This window comes from Narcine bancroftii, chromosome 11, assembly GCF_036971445.1.
Source record: "Narcine bancroftii isolate sNarBan1 chromosome 11, sNarBan1.hap1, whole genome shotgun sequence".
In the NCBI taxonomy this organism is placed as follows: Eukaryota; Metazoa; Chordata; class Chondrichthyes; order Torpediniformes; family Narcinidae; genus Narcine; species Narcine bancroftii.
This window is the reverse complement of record NC_091479.1, coordinates 92,507,411-92,523,645: the sequence shown is the minus strand read 5'-3', so window position 1 is coordinate 92,523,645 and position 16,235 is coordinate 92,507,411. Positions and strand designations below refer to the sequence as shown.

General features: G+C 43.5%; 1 protein-coding gene across 8 annotated transcripts in view; it reads right to left on the bottom strand.

The window, feature by feature from the left end:
- lrriq1 (leucine-rich repeats and IQ motif containing 1) overlaps window positions 1-4,143 on the bottom strand; it is a 129,731-nt gene extending 125,588 nt beyond the window's left edge. For 7 of the 8 annotated variants that reach the window (XR_011346723.1, XM_069904042.1, XM_069904046.1 and 4 more), the window contains exon 1: window positions 1,879-2,377. The gene's annotated coding sequence lies outside the window, so the exon portion shown is untranslated. Of the gene's footprint in view, window positions 1-1,878; window positions 2,378-4,069 lie in introns of those variants that run through there. The other variant, XM_069904045.1, reaches the window with a different exon arrangement.
- Window positions 4,144-16,235: the final 12,092 nt, after the last annotated feature.

Below are 16,235 nucleotides of genomic sequence, written 5' to 3'. Positions count from 1 at the left end.
AAGAGATTAAAGACATTCTCTCTGGAGCTACAAAAATAATAGATAATCTGATTGAAACTTCTCACAAAATTTGGCCAAAATCAGAATTCAGAGACACAAAATAAGGCATCCATCATTCATTATTGGGATGAGAAAAAAATTTCTTCACTCAGGTCTTTGTGAAACTTCGGGATTTCCTACCAAGGTGTAGCGCTAAGGCTTATCACTTGGTGTAAATTTATTTATGTGTGCTGCCCAAATACCCTAATTAACCTACAACCCCGTACATCTTGGTGCGGGAGGAAACCAGAGCACCCAGAGGAAACCAATGCAGAAATGGGGAGAATGCACCAACTCTTTACAGACAGCGCCGGATCCAAACCGAGATCACTGGCTTAGTCATAGCTTTGCGCTAACCACTATGCTAACTGTGCCTCCGATACTGAAACTTGAGAGGATTTTTTTTTTTTTTTTTTTTTTTTTTTTTTACACGTCAGGAATCAAGGGATATGGGGTTAGAACAGGAGAGCAGTCCTGAGGTGAAAGGTCAGTAATGAGGGTTGGTGCAGGAACAAAAATCCCAATGGCCTACTTCTGCTATTGTTGATGTTCTTTAAATAAATTTAGGGTCCTAAAAATTTGTTGAAAGTAATAACTGATCATGAAATATGTTAATGGAAAGAAATGTGAATAGATAGATCCAGACAAAAAATGTTTTCTCTTTTTGTTTAAACAGCTAGAATAAGAGATGTATTTTGCTCAAAATTACAACATCAGCTGCCTCTTGCATCTCTACAGGATATCGGAGTATATTTAATTCAAAAGTGCTGACAACCCTTGCCAAACAACCAACAAGTGCAATCTAATCACTATAAATTTAGCAAAGAAATTGTCTGGAAGCAACATCCGTACAGATTTAGAGTCATATTTTGGCAGCATCAACAATTCTGAGAAATTCATACACCACAACCTCCCCCAAAAATCCCCAACCATAACATTCTTGGCAGTAGAAACAAACTTTTACTGATGGCCATTTGTATTTACTGGATTTGCTGAATGATGTACTACAGGGAGAAATATGCCATTAATAACATGCATTTACTGTATTCTTCCAGAGCAGAGGAAGAGGATTTGGCCAAGCTTGCCCTGCCATTTTAAGTATGATCACAGCTAATCTATGCTGGCCTCAAATACTTCTGAGCCAGATACCAATAACCTTAAATTTCTCAATCTTACAAATATTTTACTATCTCTACCTCAAATATATCTAATGATCTACCACACTCTGATGGGCAATGAATTCCAAAGATTTACTCTGCTCTTAGAAGGAATTTATATGCACCCTTTCAAGTGGCCTGCTTCTTATTTGACAGTACAGTAACAGTACAAGTACAGAAACAGACCCATCCAGCCAACGAACCTGTGCAGCCCAAATACTCCAATTAACCTCCAACCCCATACATTTTCAAGGGTGGGAGGAAACCAGAGCACCTGGAGGAAACCCACCCAGACACAGGGAATAGATGGTACAAATTCCTTACAGACAGTGCCAGATTCGAACCCAGATTGCTGACGCTGTAATAGCTTTGATAACTGCTACGCTAACCATGCAACCCAAATATTGCTCCATGATGTTCCCTGCTTGTCACTCTCCCATTTGTGAAATTCTACCTTGATAAATATCTTTTGGATCTGATATGTTTCTGCAAGGCACCCCTCATTCTTCTAAACTCCAAGGAATACAGACTCAAAGCAAGCAAACAAGGCTACCCATCCCAGCTTCCCCCAAACTAGGTAGCTTGTTAGGTCATTTCAAAAAGAAATTATGCATTGACCACAGTGTTCTGTTTCTGAAATCACACACCAGCAGTTGTGTGGAGAGAATTAAAATTGGATCACCTGTGTAGCAAAAATTAGACATCCACATATGTGTCCATTGTATCAGAAGATGCATCTCCCTTCTCTCTCCAATTCTCGCAACATCCCATATCCCTGACGTCTACCAGATCACAGGATAGATTTGCCAAACAACTACATCTTTTTTGTGGTTTTAAACTTGAGCTGGATTCGTTCATAATTGAATATTGGAGCAGACCCTTTATGGTTTTAATAGCGAGCTACGTATCAGCATCAGGTTAGTGATACATGCACAACTCAGGAGGTGCCAGCAAATTAACTCTTTGCCAAGGGACACAGCGAACCATTCCTGGAAGATGTGTGAAATGAGCCGAATGTCCGTTTCCCGATGACAACTGGGGCTTCACGTTGCCGGGCCGGTCCGGGTCTCCGGACATCGGCCCGATCAGTGAACCTGGCACTCGCTGAGCAGCGGGATTGAAGGGTTCGGACAGAAGCCGCGGCAGCGCCGAGACACCGGGATGCCCACAAGGCAATGGCCATTTGCCACATCCCCCCCCCCCCCCAACCAGCCCCTGTACCTCACCCCACCGCCGTCCAGTACCCCCCACCCACCCCACGCCGCTGGCCAGGCGTCTCCTCCCCCACAAAGCAGCCGCCCAGGTCCGTGTTGACCCCCCCCCCCGCCGTTTTACTCCTGCCCCTCCTTCCTCCCCATCTACCCCCTCCTCCTCTTCCCTACCCCGCCCGCCCGCCCCCTCCTCCTCCTCTTCCCTACCCCGCCCCCTCCTCCTCTCCCCTAACCCAGCCAGTCCCTCCTCCTCCTCTTCCCTACCCCACTCCCGTCCGCCCCCTCCTTCTCCTCCCTAACCCATCCCCGTCCACCCCCTCCTCCCTACCCCGCCTCCTCCTCTTCATTAACTCGGCCCCCCTCCTCCCCTAACCCACCCCCGTCCCCCTCCTCCCCTAACCCACCCCCGTCCCCCTCCTCCCCTAACCCACCCCCGTCCCCCTCCTCCCCTAACCCACCCCCGTCCCCCTCCTCCCCTAACCCACCCCCGTCCCCCTCCTCCCCTAACCCACCCCCGTCCCCCTCCTCCCCTAACCCACCCCCGTCCCCCTCCTCCCCTAACCCACCCCCGTCCCCCTCCTCCCCTAACCCACCCCCGTCCCCCTCCTCCCCTAACCCACCCCCGTCCTCCTCTTCACTAACCCACCCCCGTCCCCCTCCACCTCCCTACCCCACCGCCGTCCCCGTCCCCGCCACCTCCCTATCCCACCGGCGAGTCCCCGACCCCACCGGTCCCCGCCACCTCCCCGACCCCACCGCCGTCCCCTGCCACCTCCCTACCCCACCGGTCCCCGCCGTCCCCTGCCACCTCCCTACCCCACCGCCGAGTCCCCTGCCACCTCCCTACCCCACCGCCGAGTCCCCGCCACCTCCCTATCCCCCCGCCACCTCCCTATCCCCCCGCCACCTCCCTATCCCCCCGCCACCTCCCTATCCCCCCGCCACCTCCCTATCCCCCCGCCACCTCCCTATCCCCCCGCCACCTCCCTATCCCCCCGCCACCTCCCTATCCCCCCGCCACCTCCCTATCCCCCCGCCACCTCCCTATCCCCCCGCCACCTCCCTATCCCCCCGCCACCTCCCTATCCCCCCGCCACCTCCCTATCCCCCCGCCACCTCCCTATCCCCCCGCCACCTCCCCGACCCCGCCACCTCCCCGACCCCACCGGTCCCCGCCCCCCGCCACCTCCCCGACCCCACCGCCGTCCCCCGCCACCTCCCTACCCCACCGGTCCCCGCCGTCCCCCGCCACCTCCCTACCCCACCGGTCCCCGCCGTCCCCCGCCACCTCCCTACCCCACCGGTCCCCGCCGTCCCCCGCCACCTCCCTACCCCACCGCCGGGTCCCCGTCCCCCGCCACCTCCCTACCCCACCGCCGGCCCCGTCCCCCGCCACCTCCCTACCCCACCGCCGAGTCCCCGCCCCCCTCCACCTCCCTACCCCACCGCCGGGTCCCTCCTCCACCACCCCCCCGTCCCCCCTCCACCCCCCCCGTCCCCCCTCCACCCCCCCCGTCCCCCCTCCACCCCCCCCCGTCCCCCCTCCACCCCCCCCGTCCCCCCTCCACCCCCCCGTCCCCCCTCCACCCCCCCCCGTCCCCCCTCCACCCCCCCCGACCCCACCGCCGAGTCCCCGTCCGCTCGCCACCTCCCTCTCCTTACCGAGTGAGCCTGCGCTTTGCTCCCGACTCCACTGCTTCCACTCACGCCACCACTCCGTCACCGTGGCAACGACGTCGCGGGTGCGCTCCCTGCGTCGGCGAGCTCGGCGCCGCCTTCCCTTCCGCGCATGCGTGATGCGTGTGGGTTTCACTCAATACTGACAGTCCATGAGATTGCAGGGGACCCAGTGGGAGCATTAAGGAAATCTGGTTTCCTCTCTTTTGTATGCAGTGAATTCCCTTTTGGCTTGATGTTGAAGCATTCTGAGAATATTAAAATTAAAAACAGAAAGTTCAGAACAAGCTGCACCTTTGAGCAATCTGTTTCTCTCTCTCTCTCTCTCTCTCTCTCTCTCCCTCCACAGATGCTGCCTGATCTGCTGAGCATTTTCCATCACTTTCTACTTTCCAGCATCTGGGGAAGAAAACGACCAGATCCAGTAAAAGAACATACAGAAGGCGAAGCAGAGAAGTGGTTGAGTTGATTCCGCGGCCAAGGGGAGGCATTCTGCCCCTTCTTGTGCCCACCCCACTTCACCAGCGGTGGGGTGGAGGGAGGGTTATAAGCCCGTGTTTGTGACGTCACAGGATGCGTGACGCAGGTGCGCTGAGGAGGTCCACGGCAGGGATGGCCCTCGGTCCACGGCAGGGATGGCCCTCGGTCCACGGCAGGGATGGCCCTCGGTCCACGGCAGGGATGGCCCTCGGTCCACGGCAGGGATGGCCCTCGGTCCACGGCAGGGATGGCCCTCGGTCCACGGCAGGGATGGCCCTCGGTCCACAGCAGGGATGGCCCTCGCTCCACTGGGTGAGTTTCCGAACATTTTCAACCACCCTCCATGCTTCGACTTGTTCTGATGCCGACTCTGGTTCGTTTGGAGGATGAGGAGAAAAGCTTCTGTCGTTTATTTTCTATTTTCTTATCGAGAAAGCCAAATACCAAGCATTCAATGAACAGTGGTGGCTGAATCAGTAATGCCTCAGAAGTCAAAGCACATGAGAGATGATTTCCACAAAGAAATATAACACTCATGGCAATGCTAAATGCTACATGAAATTATTCCATCATCTATTGCCATCCAAGTTGTGTCAGCAGCTCATTATTTAAACATGTGCCAACATTGTCAAAGGTTGGGTAGCTTTGCTTGTAGTTTGAGCCTATACCGTGCCAGTGATTGGAACTGGACTGGGGTTTGAATCCTCTGGTATCCGTAAGGAGTTTGGATCTTCTCCCTGTGTCTGTGAGGATTTCCTCCCAATGCCCAAGATGTACTGTGGATGTAGGTTGATGGGGTGCAAGTTGGGCAGCATGGACTTGTGGGCTGAAATGGCCTACTACTAAATTGTCTAAATTTAAAAAAATATATATATATAGTAGGCCATTTGCCCTGCAGACATACTCTACTATTCAATAAATATTTGCTGATAATCAATGTTGGTTACCTGTTCCTGCCTTACACATAATTCCAAGAATACTTCAAGATTTTGTTATTGCCATGTAAAAAAGCGAAATGTAAAATAACATGACATTTTATTTAGTTTGTCATAAAGCAGATGAGGAGTCACCGTTAGTATTGCCCAGTGCCCTTGCAGTAAGAAAAATAGAAGCAAAAGAGAGTGCCTTCAGAGTTGCTGAGAGTCTGTGGATTTGCCTCCAGTGCTCCCAGTGCTTCTGTTCTAAATGTTGGAAACCTGAGCTCCAGTTCCAAACCTCAGATATGATCAGGAAGCTTTCAGCACCTGAGGCCCTTAGGGAGCCCTTCTTGCCCTCAACATCTTTTTGAAGCCTGGCTCCCATGAGACAGTTTCCAGCGGCCCACAGCCCATAAGGGCCCTTCAGCCATCCTTTGCTGGTCCACTTCCGTATTCATCATCCTGTCTGATCATCTCCTGTGCTTCTTCTCAATGGAGGGAGGGAGTGGGTGGGGGGAATGTTTCTCTCTGTTTCTGGTGCCCTGTACTGATCTACTGCATCCCTGGAGTCTGCAAACCCTAAAGGCTACTGCCAGCACATGCAATGTCATTGTTGGGCATGCACTCCACTGTTCCAGATTTTAAATAAGAACACTGTCAACTTTTTAAACAGGCAGTTGACAGCCTATATGGAGCCATCAGCATTAGGATCAGGCAGTTGGACCCTGCAATGGTGCACTGTTTCTCTGCTCCCCACACCAGTAGCAGGACTACCTTTGCAGCAGCACTGGCCATGCTGTCATTTTTTTTAGTTAGCATTAACCAATAGATTTATCTCTATGTCTGTTGTGGATAACCACCATCTGGTTAAAGAAATATCTCCTGACCCAAGTTTTAAATGACATATCCCAAATCCAAAGACTGTGAACTCATCATGGTTCTGGACTCTCAGGCACCTTGAAAAAGAACTGTTTATTCCTCCTCTTTGTTTCTTATCTGTCAACAAGTTTTTGTTCCATGCCAGAGCAATATCCCTGCAGGATGAGCTTTATCTTAGACCAATGGTTCTCAACCTTTTTCTTTTCACTCACATACTACTCTAAGTAACCCTATGCCATCAGTGCTCTGTGATTAGTAAGTGATTGCTTAAAGTGATATGTGAATGGGAAGGTACGGTTGAGAATCATTGCACTCGACCCAATGGTTACTGAAATATTTTGCTTGAGAAAAATTGTCATTAGCCTATTTATTTTGGAGTTATGAAACTGTGCACATAACGAGTCAATTAGGTACGATTAAAACAGTGGTTTTCAAACTTTTTTCCATCCACATACCACCTTAAGCAATCCCTTACTAAACACAGATGGCATAGGGAATACTTAAATTGGTATGTGAGTGGAAAGAAAAAGGTTGGGAACCACTGTTTTAAACCACAACTCTTATGTGATTTTATCAAAAACCTCTGAAATTTAAAATTCACTGCCCCTATTTGTTTTCCCAATACATTTCACTGGTTACATCTTCAAAAAAAATGTAGTTTTTCCTGAAAATAATTTCCCTTTCCCATATTGATTTTGTCCAATTCCATTTCTGCTTTACAAGTATCCTATTATTACATATTTTAGACTGGATCCTTTCAATTTCCCTATTATCATCAATAGACTAATTGTTCCATAATTCTGTGTTTTCTCCCTTTTTTAAAAAATTCTGGAATGATGTTTGCCATCCACCAAATTGGAGGAATTGCCCCAGTGTCTTTATATTAAAAAAAAATTGGAAAATGACAACTTATGCATCTCTATTTCTAGGTGTAATTTGTATTGTACACAAGGATGCAGATTGTTAGGTCCTGGAGATATGTTGATCTTTAACCCCATTAGTTACCTGAACATTATTTTAAGACCTCATTATTCATGAGATGTAATGGCAGAGATCTCCCATGGATTTTAAAAAAAATTAAGGTGGTTGACAAATCCAAATATATATCATAATCAACTCTTCCATGGATGGAGCAACTTCTATGTAAATTTCACTTTGTGGATTTCAGCTTGTAAGTTTCAGCTTGTCAAAACATGCTAAAACATTAAAAACACTTGGGAACCTGGCTCTAACAGAGAAAAAAAAACTACCCACATTCCTGATCCCCAGTGTTCAAAATCCTGACCCTGGCTCTGGCTACACATCAACTGTTCATGTTTCACTACTTGTCTGCACAATATATCAAATCCAATCCATCTTGTAGGAAATAGGATATACCAGGCACAACAGAAGAGGGGGCTGGAGAGCCATCTATATATATCAACATTGGCGGAGATCCTCAGCCAACTTCCAAAGTACAGGGATCTACAGATACTTTCAAGGTTAACAAACACGCATTCATTGAAGTTTACAGCACAAGAAATGGCCCACATGCTTCACCACAAGTTTTGCCAATCGACACTAATTGTATTTGCTTACTATAGGTCTGTAGCCTACTATGCCTTGCTTCAATGTCCATTAAACACAGTGCTGTCTCCGCTCCATCCTCAACATTCATTGGAATGACTTCATCACCAACATCGAAGTACTCGAGATGGCAGAGTCCGCAAGCATCGAATCCATGCTGCTGAAGACTCAACTGCGCTGGGTGGGTTACATCTCCAGAATGAAGGACCATCACCTTCCCAAGATCATGTTCTATGGCAAGCTCTCCACTGGCCACCGAGACAGGGGTGCACCAAAGAAGAGGTAGAAGGACTGCTTAAAGAAATATCTTGGTGCCTGCCCCATTGACCACTGCCAGTGGGCTGATCTCGCCTCCAACCGTGCATCTTGGCGCCTCACAGTTCGGCGGGCAGCAACCTCCTTTGAAGAAGACCGCAGAGCCCACCTCACTGACAAAAGACAAAGGAGGAAAAACCCAACACCCAACGCCAACCCACCAATTTTCCCTTGCAACCGCTGCAACCGTGCCTGACTGTCCCGCATCAGACTTGTCAGTCACCAACGAGCCTGCAGCAGACGTGGACATACCCCTCTATAAATCTTTGTCTGCGAAGCCAAGCCAAAGAATTTCTGACTATTTTAAGAATCATTGATGTGTGGATCTGAATCATTCATTCCCTCATCTAAAGCCAAGATGTTTCTATAATAGCAAGCAAGGATGAGCTGAATTTCCAGTTTGATAAAGATGAGATCCAATTGGTGTCCCTTTCGATATTTTTTGTCCATTTTTATTTCCATTCTTGTCTTCAAATTAAATGAAACATTCAAGTTTATTATGAACTGACTGTACTAGACAAAACAGCATTTCCTGGGACACACAATACAAACACATAATTATCACCTACTTGACTATACACACACAAAGATACAATTTAAGGCATATATTATACACCACACACACAAATATTTTGCTATTGCTAAGTAATGGCCAATAGTATTTTCAGTACCACTTATGATTCATGTAAAACAAGCTTACTTTGTCCACTGATTTATGTCATTCCATTTAAATCCAGTCTCATGCTTTGATGTTTTAAAAAAAAACCTGAGAGATTGAGTCATCTGGGACTGTACTCGCTGAGATCTTCTGGAAATGTATAAAATTATGATAAGATAGAGGTAGGCAAGTTGTTTCCATTGGTATTGGAGACCAGAAATAGGGGACATAGCTTCAAAATTCAGGGTAGTAGATTTTGGATGGAGATGAGGAGGAACTGATTTTAGTACAGGGCAGTGAATCTGTGGAATTTGCTGCCCAGTGAAGCAGTGGAGGCGACCTCAGTAAATATATTTAAGACATAGTAAGGGAATTAAGGGATATGGGGAAAAGGCAGGCAGATGAAAATGAGTTTATCATCAGATCAGCCACGATCTCATCGAATAGTGGAGCAGCCTTGACAGGCCCTAAGGCCTACTGCTCCTATGTTCTTATGTTCTTAAACTGAAAAAGTGCAATTCCTCATTGTTCTATTTATAAACTGTCTTGGAATGAAGCTAAAGAGCTGAATGGTAATTATGAGATCATATGGTGGAAACCAAAAATAAGAATATCAAATAAAACTTCAGGCGTCTGTAAAGTGCTCACCAGCTTGCAACTAATCAACTTGTTTGCAACATTATCTGAACCAGCTGATCAACTTGCTTTCACATTGTCACTTATTTAATTGCATGAGAAGAATAACTCCTTATGTTCATGTGCAACATCGGAGGTGTTCATGAGTCAGTATTCTGAGTAGGTGGACTGCTTTCCTCCCATTATGGTCTCGCTGTGAACTCTTGCAATTTCAGTGAATAAATTACCAATATTCCAATTAGATTAAAAATAGGTTCTTTATTTTGTTGGTACCACAATACCAAGAACAAAAGAAATAAAATTGCCAGTTGGCAAAGTCTTTTTGTAACTTTCTTATGAGTCAATGTTTGAAGAAACAACTGATTCTCAGCAAATCAATGCATGACAATACAACACTGTTTATGGGCTCACTGGAAATATTTTATTTTTTAAAAAATTAGACACCCTTCCAGCCCATAAGTCCATACTGCCCATTAACCTAATTCATCTACAACCCCAGTACATTTTGAAGGGTGGGAGGAAACTGGATTGCCCAGAGGAAACCCACGCAAATTTACATTTTCGAATACCATCATCAGGAATGCGGGTCTGAATGAGTTAACTCTTTTTAACCTTAATATCAGTCTGCTTGCTGCACCTTTGCCTTCTCACACAGCACTTCCTACAGAGTCCTTCGCATCTCCAGCAATCTGCTCCACAGTTTACTGCGGTCTGGCTCACTTCCTTCAGTAAATTACCATTGCTTAATGACTTAAAATCCAATCCTCCAGTTTGAAAGTCCAGATTATATTTCTTATTTTCGTGGTGGTTTCCTGACCATAGACAATACATATAGGGTAGGGGATTCCACCATTGTATTAAGCCAAAGAGACCACTGCAAACTTGAGTGCTGCCATTATTTTCCAAATTTTACTTTCTTTGCTGAGTTAATTGGATAATGTGATCAGAACCTGCAATTGACCAGATACTCCAATATAGTAGCAGGAAAATATAGATAATGTTACTATTCTTTGTTGCCATTGGGAGCTCAACTCTGAAGGTACATCAATCAATTTCACAGATTTGGATTCAATTGTGATGGGCTCTTCATTTAAATAGGTATCCTATTATAATTGTTGGTTCGCTGGCAACTTAGAACCAGTGAACAAATGCATGCATGTGAGCGAGCCTGTTAATGGATCTTGCAAAGAATTGTGTATTATTTGAATTGGTCTTAGTGTGTTCATTGTAAAGGACAGAGGGGGGTCTGTTGACACAGTAATATGTGGAGAAGGAACTGTAGAGTAGGAGAATTGGCTTAGTTACCAGAGCTATGACTATAATGTAGTTGCTGCAAAAGGTCTATTACTTATTTATTGAGAGGGGTCCATTTGTTCACTTATTCATGAAGAGAGATACAGACAATGCATATAAGAGAAGGGTTGAACTGATCATTGCAACAAGCACTCATTTATGGTGTGAGACACTTCAATGTTTTCTGATTTTGTATTGATAGAAACTGGTGGTGCAAGATGTTAGGTCCTCATATAAATACAATAAATTTCACCAATCCAAAAAAACAATTTTACAAGAGATAATGCCTGCAGGAAATCAACTTGAATGCATTTAAGACACCCAGCCACAACAATACTTCCTCCTAAGTGTTGAATCAGAATGCAATTTCTGAGTTTGAAAAATTGTTTGCCGAGAGCTAGTCACATGTAATTTGATTTAAAATGGGCCAGTATACAGAATTAAACAAAAATCAATGACTTGTTTGTCTCTGGTCACTTGCTAAATTATTTTGAATGCACTGTGAAAAGAAAGACTGAGGATAAATCACATACAGGGACTGCTGAGCACCACCCAGATAAATATCCTGACAGTACATATACTTCCTGTCATCAATTCCTCTCAACCATATGCCTGTGGAGAAAATAAAGGTAACCTGGAGCATACCAAGGTCAATTGTAATTTTCTCGTGCCTTTCCACATGATCTTCCTATCATCTTCTCTTGCTGAATATAAACAATATGTCCCATTACAAATAGTTAGCATTGAAGCAGGTCACTATTTGATACAGTGGAGTTAGCCTTGTACTATCGTAGAGAACTCAAGCCATCAAGAGACTGTGAACCATCCGTGTGATACAGTCAACTTCAATGTCAAATGAAATACAAGCTGCTGCAGAAGTCATCAGATCAGGCAGTATTTGTGGAAGCAAAGGGTTGGTTGATGGATTGGGTCAAACCACTGCTTTAGCTCCTAAAACAATCCTATCACCCTTAACCATCAGAACACCACTCTATTCAAAGTAAAACATGAAAGAAATGCAGATATCGTGATTGAAGCAAAACACAATTCTGGAGGAACTCATCAGGTCAAACAGTGTTCTTTATATCGCAGAGATGTCAATACAGAACCAACATTTCGGGCTTGAGCCCTACATCAAGATATGAAAAAATGTTGGCAGGCATCCAGCCCCTCCCACCCTACCATTTTGTTCAGATGCCTATTGACATTTATCCATACCTTGATGAAGGGCTCAAGCCTGAAATATTAGTTATGTACCTTTATCTTTGTGATATAAAGTACACTGTTTGACCTGCTGAATTTATCCAGCATTGTTTTTGCACTTTATCCAATTTATGTTTAAAAGAGATGGTTATCTCAGTTTCTTCCATATGAGTGAAAAAGAGATAATTTAAAATTTGAAATGTGTTCCTCACCACTCAGCATAACCTTTCATACTTTCCTGATCATTTGCTGATGGGATCAGATTTCCTCCATGTTTTTTTTCCAAACATGCAACACAGTAATAGGGTCTTACCAGCTCTCAAGCCCATATCGTCCAATTACTCTACAATCCCTGAACGGTTTGAAGGGCGAAGGAAACTCACGCAGACATGGGCAGTACAGTGCCAGATTCGAACCCATGTCGCTGACACCGTAACAACTTTCCATTAACTGCTACGCTGACTATGCCGCCCCTTCACTAGCCGCCCCTAATGCTAACTGCTTTCTCCACACCAATCATACTCTGTTGCAAAGAGGACAACCACAGCTTCTCCACTTTAACTTTTGCAACTGAAATTACTCACCCCTAGAACCCATTTCCAGCAAACATTTTCTGCACTTTCCCTAGGTCCTTGGTAGGTGACCAGACATTATGTTGTTCATTTCAGATGCATATACATTCCTCTGAATAAACTATGTTACCAATTATCATTTGTAGGCTTCACTGTCGTGGGAAATTCAACAAAGGGAAGAGAAAAATCTCAGAACTATTTATAAAATTGTCAAACATTAATAGTTAATCAATTCTGTAAATTTAAATTTGAATTTGATTTTATATTGTTTAAACTGTTTGTTTTCCCCTTAGTATTAGTTTGGCTTGAGGTAGCATCTGTTGAAGTGTATATATTTTTAAAAATGTATTTTAAAAGATTAATAGTTTGCTGCACCAACTATGATTTCTTACATCTTTTAATATTAATAATGCACTGCTTTTTATTAACTATGTTATTGATAAACCTCTTCAAAAAAATTTGTACACTTATCATGATTTATTGTGTGCACTGAACTTAATTAATCCTATTTCAATAGTGCAAAGCTCCCAATTAATATTATTGACAAGAACTTTCAAAGCATAATGTCACAGACTAAATGCTTAACTCTATTGGGACTGAATTACAAATTTTTTTTGCAGAATCCTGGCAACAAAACATAATGAAATGGTTGGCCATGGAATCTGCAAATTCATTTTCCAAATCAAAATCATTTTTGTATTTTATATTCAATATAAAATACATCCTTAATTTTAATTCATTCACTACATTTAAGTATTATAGATTTCAGGTATCTAATAACAAAAATATCAAATATGTCATCTTCTAAAATAAATAGCTATGAATATTTAATCATTTATTGTGCCTGAAAATGATTTTCAAATTAATTTATTTCAATGCGAGTGCGTTACAATACCATTCATTCTTGTATAGGCTGAGGAACAAATGCATCAGTCCAGGTAACTTAAAACTAAAAAAGTACAGTATATAAAATCATTTTTAATACTATTATATCCATCTTTGTAACAGAAGTTAGTCTGCAATGAATATCTTAAAAGAAATTTGACAATATCCTGTAATTGTACGGAACTTTTTTTAAAGACTTCATGCAGTTTAATATATATCATCTGAGGTGCACAAATATAATGGATTGATTAATGGATAGATAGTGAAAATACTATATCTAAACTATATGTCTCTTTCTCATTCCTACCTTTCTTTTAACTTACTGATATACCTTTATTTTTCAGATTTCAGATTTATTATCAGAGTACATGCATGACTTCACATACAACCCTGAGATTTTTTATCTGGTGGCGAGGCAGAATTACCACTTATTGGTAGTGCAAAAAAAAAACTGTATATAGTGATTGCATGTAAACGAATAAAGAATTGTAAACCAATAATGACTGTAAATAAACCAACTGCAATACAGGGAGAATTTTTTTTTTAATCAATAAAAGTGCAAAAGTAAGAGTCCTAAAATGAGTCCCTGATTGAGTTTGTCATTGAGGAGTCTGATAATGAAGGGGTAGCAGCTGTTCTTGAACCTAGTAGTAAGTCATGGGGCACCTTCGCTTCTTTCCTGTTGAGTGGTATGGATCCTTGATGTTTGCTGCTGCTTTCTGATGGCAGCGTTCCCTGTAGATGTTCTCAATAGTGGGGAGGGTTTGGCCTGTGATGTCCTGGACTGTGTCCACTACCTTTTTCAGGGTTTTACGCTCAGGGGTATTGGTGTTCCTATACCAGACTGTGTTGCATCCAGTCAGCACACTTTCTATCAAATATCTGTAGAAATTTACTAGGTTTTCTGGTGTCGTATCAAAGCTCCACAACTCTTTAGGAAATAGAGATGCTGGTGTGCTTTCTTCATGATTCCTTTCATGTGTTCAGTCTAGGAATGTTGCTCCAAGATAGTGACTCCCTAGAAATTGAATTTGCTCACCCTCTCCACCTCTGATCCCCAATGATCATTGAATTTGTATACCTCTGGGTTTCCCTTCCTGGTCATCAATCTGCTCCTTAGCTTTGGTTGTTGGTGCACCATTCAGCCAAGTTTTCAATCTCCCTTCTGTATGCTGACAAAAGCTACAAACAAACTTTATTCATTATCTTTACAAGTTAATGACAAATTTTTAAATTAAAAAAAAGCTATTTAAAGTACATTAACCTATTTTATAACAAATATGGATGAATCTGAATTTTAAAAATGTTAACTTTTATCATATATTTCACTGGCTTTAAGTTTACTCAAAATATTTTCTTATTCAATTTCTATAGAAAGTTTCTGAGAAAAACAAAGTCCTACATCTCCACCTTCATTGAAATCCCAATAAATGATAATGATATCAAACTGGTTTTAGATCAAAAATGTCTCTATTTGCACGGGGTCCCACCCATTGTGGATGGAGCTGAAAGAAACCTCAGACTCAGCTGGGAGTAAAATTAAGAGAAAAAGGAGTCAATATGTACAAAGTGTACAAAAAAAAGCATTTGAATTTTGCGCAAAGACTTGCTAGAGAAACTCAACATTCAAGCATAGAAATGGCCAGTCAACATTTCGAGTCAGGACCCTTCAATGAACACAAAGAGAAATCTTACACTTTTCTGTACCAGAAGGCTTTTCTTCCCCCATTGGTACAGGATTGTAAATTACCATCAGATACAAGAAACAAATATACCAGTGTGTGGCAGCCTTGAGCCAATTGCTCACAAATGATGGAGAGGCACATGTATAAACAGAACACAAGAGGGCGGTAGTTAAACAGGAAAATTTGCAGACACTGCTTGTAGAGCAGTACACAAAGGTTCTGGAGAAACTCAGCAGGTCACGCAGCATCTAAAAGAGGTAAAGAATAGTCTAGACAATGGGCTCAGGTCCAAAACATCAGTTATTCTTTACTTCCTATAAGTGCTGTGTTTCTCCAGCACTTTTGTGTATTTTGATGGTGGCTATATTTAATGCCTGAACAATTCTTCAGTAGAGAGCCAACCAGTGTTTTGACAAGAGTTTGTAGCAAATAACACAGTTGGTGGCACGGATGGCATAGTGGTTAGTGCAATGCCTTTACAGCTCCAGGGATCGGGACTGGGTTTTGAATCCCGCATTGTCCCTAAGGAATTGGTACATTCTCCCTGTGTCTGTGTAAGTTTTCCCCATTGGCTCCGGTTTCCTCCCACTATTTGAAACATATTGGGGCTGTAGGTTAATTGGGTGTAAATTGAGCAGCATGGTTTAGTCGGTTGAAATGGCCTGTTACCATACAGTATTTCTACAATTAATTTTTAAAAATTAACATATTTGTTGTGTTTGCATTTTGAGACACTACAGCATTTTTTTTAAACTTTTGAAACTGGATGCTGCAATAATTAGCATAATGAACCTTTGCCTCTGGGATAAAGGTTTAAGCCAGGGCAGGTCTCATTAATCAGCCAGACATATGCAAATTAAAATAAAGGCAACAGGGCAGATGGAAGCTGTCAGATATGTTTGCTGTCAAAGCAATCTAACCTTTTACTCAAATTATTCCAGATCTGATATCTACAGATGCATTATATATCAATTTGCATGAACACTACACATATTCAGATCATGGAGCGAAGCCAGCTGATCTTCCCATCTCTTTGACATACTTGCTGGATTATGCTTCTTT